Source organism: Poecilia formosa, unplaced genomic scaffold (genome assembly GCF_000485575.1).
Source record: "Poecilia formosa unplaced genomic scaffold, Poecilia_formosa-5.1.2 Scaffold40, whole genome shotgun sequence".
NCBI lineage: Eukaryota > Metazoa > Chordata > Actinopteri > Cyprinodontiformes > Poeciliidae > Poecilia > Poecilia formosa.
This window is the reverse complement of record NW_006799979.1, coordinates 2,433,516-2,439,136: the sequence shown is the minus strand read 5'-3', so window position 1 is coordinate 2,439,136 and position 5,621 is coordinate 2,433,516.

The window sequence follows — 5,621 nt, the reverse complement described above, 5'->3', positions numbered from 1 at the left end:
GGATATGACATGGCCCACCTCTTTTACACTTCATGCCCGCCTCAAACTTGACTCGGGGGTAAACGGGCAATCGAGTGGAGTAATGTCAAAAGCTGCAGTCAAGGAGGAGAAGGAGAGAAACGCAGAGACAGACAGAGAAAGAAAGAGAGAGAGAGAGAGAAAGAGAGAGAGAGAGAGAGAGAGAGAAGAACTTGCTGGTCATGCAAAAGCAACAATCAAAATGTGAGACAATGGGATTTGGATCGCTGCGACAAATACACACAGAGTGGAAGGGACACTTCAGCTATGGATCACTCATGTTGGTTGATTGGAGACTTTAGAAGCTTTAATGGGAGTCTTTGCGCTTCAGGAGGCGTAACTTCTGCATGCTGGGAGAGGAATAAATGAGTGTGACAAGCAGCTAGTGTGGGTTTTAAACTGGAACCGGGTGACAGTTTACATCATGGGAAAATCTAAAGGAATTTATCAAATCAGAGACAGGAGGAAACATTCACACCTTGGTGGGATGTAATGCTCAATGCCCACTTTTATATTAATCCAAACGCTAAAGTTAAGTTTGAAGTGCTAAAAAGAACAGCCTTTGTAACTGTATAATCACCTCTACAGTTATAGGTGATTATTGTTTATTGGTGCTAAAAGTGTTAGCAAAAAAACAACAACAAAAAAACAGTGGTATAACAATGCATTAACTCCAAAACTAAAGATGATGTTTGAATGAAATAAAATTAGAAACATTTTCCAAGAAAAGTACCTCAAACTTGAATGTATTTGGCTAAATAGTTTTTACTTTAGGATGACCTGTTTCTGTCGTGATTGAAGTTAAATTTTGGTTTTAAGTACATAAGTTGTACACTTTAAAAAGGTATTTTGTAGGATATTACATATTAGCCATTTAACTTTTAACGTAACCTGGTTGCAATGTGTTGACCAGTAATGGTTAAAGTCTTACAACTGTCACTAGTTTATGTTAGGAATAAATTTTACCCAAACCTTGGGATTAGATTTATCTGAATATGTTGTTGATATTTACTCTGTACAATGCATAATATGCAAACTGAGTAAAAGTTAAGAGCTTCCATAAAACATCTGGTTTAGAGAGTCTTTGTATTGGAGCCAGAATTTCAGTTCATATCCAGTTTCAACTAGATTTGTGACAGAGCTAATGCTGAAGATAAAGCTGAGCTTTTTAGCCTTGAGGCAAAACTCAGGATTAAAAGGTCTATTTTGGTTTCTGTCAGAATTTAGTTATTTTATTTAGTTTCTTTTTAACAACAAAAAAACCCCCAGGTGATCAAAACAATATTAATAATCAGATTTTAATTTATTCAATTGGGTAAGTAGCTTTAAAAAATGATTTAAGGACATTTTAGCCGTCAAGTTAACTGAGACACTTCAATGCAAATGACACCAGTTTGTTTTATCAGTACAACTCCATATATTATTTTTTTAAAGTCCTGTACATTACTTGTAAATAATTAATTTGCTTCATCATTTACACTTAGCTGAAAAAGTGTTTTTTATATATATAATTTGACAGATAAAAATTTCATTCCATTTATATAAACTTTATTTTGTTATAATTCATTCCCATTTTTAAGGATAAGTTTGTGTGTTTCACAGCTGAAACAACCCAAACGCATTGTTTAAAATTTCACCGCTTTCTTTTAAAAGAGTTTCCCCCATAATTATTAAGATCGCCTACCATGGCTGTTGTATCATCTGTCAAGAATCAATAAGTAATAATAACAGTTCTTTTTTTTTGACATGCAAACACGTTGTGTTCTAGAGGTCACTGTTCATTGGCAATCATTTCCTCATGTTTAAGCTCCCCTTACTGCTTAAACTAGCATTAGCACTGATGAGAAACAAGCTAAAAAAAACTGGGTCCAAACTTAAGTACAGAAACTTCCTCAGTCAAATGTGTCAATGTAGTTCTCATTTTTTGCTAAGTCATATATGAATATCAGTTTACAGACTGAATCAATTACTCAAACTGTATTCTAACCACGTGATTAAAAAATAAATAAATACAAATAATTTTCTGAATAATAGTTAATCTCCTTCAAAATTCCGTTTTTATAGTGTATGTCCTTTCAAAACCGAGTAGACTAGCTCTCTGTTGTCCTGCGTTTGCATACAGTCTCATGACGCTCCGCTCCGCATCGTCGCCTGCTAAATAAGCGGCTATTTTACTGGTGAAAGGTGTCACGCAGAGCCGCGTTTAAAATGGGACTCCTTGGCCGCAGAGTTGCCTCTCGCTGCATAGTGTGCGAGAAACTGTCTGCGGTTTCCACATCTCTCACATTAGTGAGCTTTGGGGTTGGACGTGTCAGCCGCAGTAATTGCATCTTGTCAGCTCCTGTGACACCGGGCTAAAGGGCCATCTCCACAGCTCCCATCTGAGATGTTGGAGCCCCGGCCGGTTAATCAGCCAGGACAGACGAATCCAAAACAGAATATGGTTTTCTTTTCTTTTTTTTTTTTTTTTTTTTTTTTTTTTTTTTGGGAAGACCCTGGCTGGTCATTGTGTTGGCCTCATTCATGCCTGAGAGCATCTTTTTCCTCCACACAAGTAGCTTAATGACTTATGCACAAGCTTTATTTAGAGACTGGAAGGAGAAATGGACTGACTGCGCTGAAAAAGCGACATTTTTTTTTAAACCTGTGAGACGGTCATTGGGGAACGTTAAGGTGAGCATCATGTGTAAAGCTTGGGGCAACGCATCTGATATGCGCCCGTTATATTTATTTCTCCCTATTCATGAATCGACCTGGAAGAGTGAACACCCGGCCTCCTCCGGCGCTGCCCCTCTCTGTCACATTGCTGCACCAGGCGGCTGATGCTAAAAAAAAACACAAAAAAAATGTATTCTATATATAGAAATAAAATAAAACTTATTAACAGCCCGGGAGAGGTTGCGGGACTTTGCAAACACATCGAGTACCGAGATCTGCAAGTATTTTATAGCAGTTTGTCACCTGCTGATTGCTGGTGGATGTATTTGCTTGTGAAAAGGTAAATCTCATTATGGTGCGCAAATATGTTGAGTAACACCTCTTCACTCTGAAGGGCTCAGTTTGAACAGGCGAAAGGAAAACGTTTCTTCATAACATCTCATATTCAGAGTGGTCAAAATATGTCGCCAGCGACGGGATTGGGACTCATTACACTAAAAAAAACGAATTTCCTAGTATATTAAATATTATCCATGATAATGATTTCAATGTGAAGCAACCATTTTGGTTTGTAATTGTAGTACTATGGTGGATAAATTCTAATAACTTTGGACACAATACATATTTGCATCACAATTTAGCTAAAGGTATTGGTTCAGTCAACCCTTGTTTATTCTTGTCCTTTGTGTGTCCTGATAATGTCAAGGTGGATTTGTTTATAAGTTGAAAATATTACATCAGTAAAAAATAAACGATGCTATTAGACTTGCGTTGGTCAAAGTCTCTGTGTTGGAGCAATACATTAAGTTTGTAAATAGCTTTAAAAAGTTACCTTACTGTATGTGACAGTATTGGTGGACGGCTAACAGGTAGCCAGCTTTAGATGTCTATCAGCTTAGAACAACTCGAAATGAAAATACTCTTATCAATAGGAAGCAATGCCGTATTAGCAGAAAACAGCTGTATAATTTCCCAACAAACCGTTACTACATAAGAAACTGTGTCGTAAAGCCAAAGAAAGTTCTTGTTTTTATGTAAAGTTAAAACAGTAGATAAGCTGTTAACTGGTAATGAAATCTAGGTTTGTGAAGAACGGAGTAAACATTTGGACTTTGAGTCACCTGTGCAGTACCATCAAATATTGTGTAAAACAAAGTTTTCGGGGTTCATGGTTGTTTGAAAGTTATCCCGAAAGGGGAACTGAGGAGGTGGATTCACATATAGCGTACCACTAGCTTGTTAATGTTCACCACCTTCAAGCATTCAAACCATTTTCCAAGAAGACACTGCTACAGGTCAGGGAAGTATTTCTGATAATAGCTCTAGATAATGTTATCTTTGACTAGCTTAGCGACAGCAGTAATGCTAAAAATTGAACTTGGTGACGAGCCAACAGACTTCTGTGTTGAACAGTGGTGAGACTCTGATATGATGCCATGTAGTTACAGTATATTTAAAATATATGAAATTAACTCATAAGCATTTTTTGGCTTATTATTTGAAGATATTTTTTTTTTGTTTTTTAATTTTTTTAAAGATGCATAAGTGACAATGCCAATGCTAAAGTCAAACTTACTAGCAAGCGGACGTTTTATTCCCAGAGGCACGTGGATCATCATTTCTTTGTTGTGGTTGCCAGGGAAGCAGCTTGCAAGTGACATGTTATAACATATTTAAGAAGTTTAGAGGTTTATACCTTGACCACAAAGTGGAGAGGAGAACTGAGAAGAAATTGCTTCAAATATATCCCAAATAAAACACACTTAAATCGTTGCACCAGTTTCATTGATAAAATGCTAAATGTTTGTTTCCACTGTAATTAAAGCTGGTAATAAATCCTAAATATTCATAGTTTGGTCCTGTGGAACTCACCTGTTTTTGTTTTTGTTTTTGTTTTTGTTTTGTCCTAATGGTGACTGGTGCAGGCAGAGGGCCAGACAAGGCTAATTGATTTTTAAGTGTTTCTGTGGTTTGGAAAGAGTGGGAGGGAAATCCACTTTTAGTGATCCGCCAAACTCCTCCAGTTTGTACCTGAATTCATGGGCAGTGATGTGTTGCTGATGCGGCTCAACAAGCCACACTGGGGGCCAGATGAGGGATGGACACAGGGGCCAGAGGCTGATCTGCTCTTGGGGAGGGGGAAAGAAAACCTGGGGTTGGTGGGGGGAGGGGAATAAATGAACTTCTTTTCTGCAGAGGCAATAAGTTGACATGTCAAGCCTCATTCAGCAAACAATGGCAGATGCTCTGAGTTTGCGATAGAGGCACGCAAACACTCCCTCCAGCTTCTCTGTCATAGTTTCTATTTGACTTATATGTGTAAGTCTAAAAATCTCCAGAGTGGAATTAGCTAACTTACAGCCAAACGCTTGCAAACTACGTTTAGCACTGTTCATCCATGTGCTGTTGTGACATAAAGAGCAGGCATGCACCTCACAAAACATGCATGCATCATAAGGCTGGGTGTGCAAGAGGGGTTAAAAAAAAAAAAAAAAAAAAAAAAGCCACTCTGTGAACAGAAGAAAAAAAAATGGATGTGGGGGGAGAGAAGGGAGCCCGGCTTGCAGCTCCACTCTTCCAGTCCCACACACACAAGATCCGGGCGCGCGGCTCCATTGACTACGAAGGAGGCTTTTTCAGGGAGGTTCATTAGAAGTAACGAGTTGACACAAGGTAAATCTTAATGTTGAGGCGCCTTTTCTCTACCGGCCCGGGGAGGAGCCCTCATTAACTGTCGCTAACAACCCGTGTAAATACACTGATTGGACAGCTCCGATACAAGCTCCCAGTCCTGCCAGGAAGTCCCCCTAATGAGACCACACAATAAAAACAATAAGAGAAAAAAAAGAGGGAGGGAGAAAGAGGAGGAGAGAGAGAGAGAGAGAGAGAGAGAGAGAGAGAGAGAGAGATGTTAAAAGAAAAAAAGAGAGAAAACTTTTGTACTA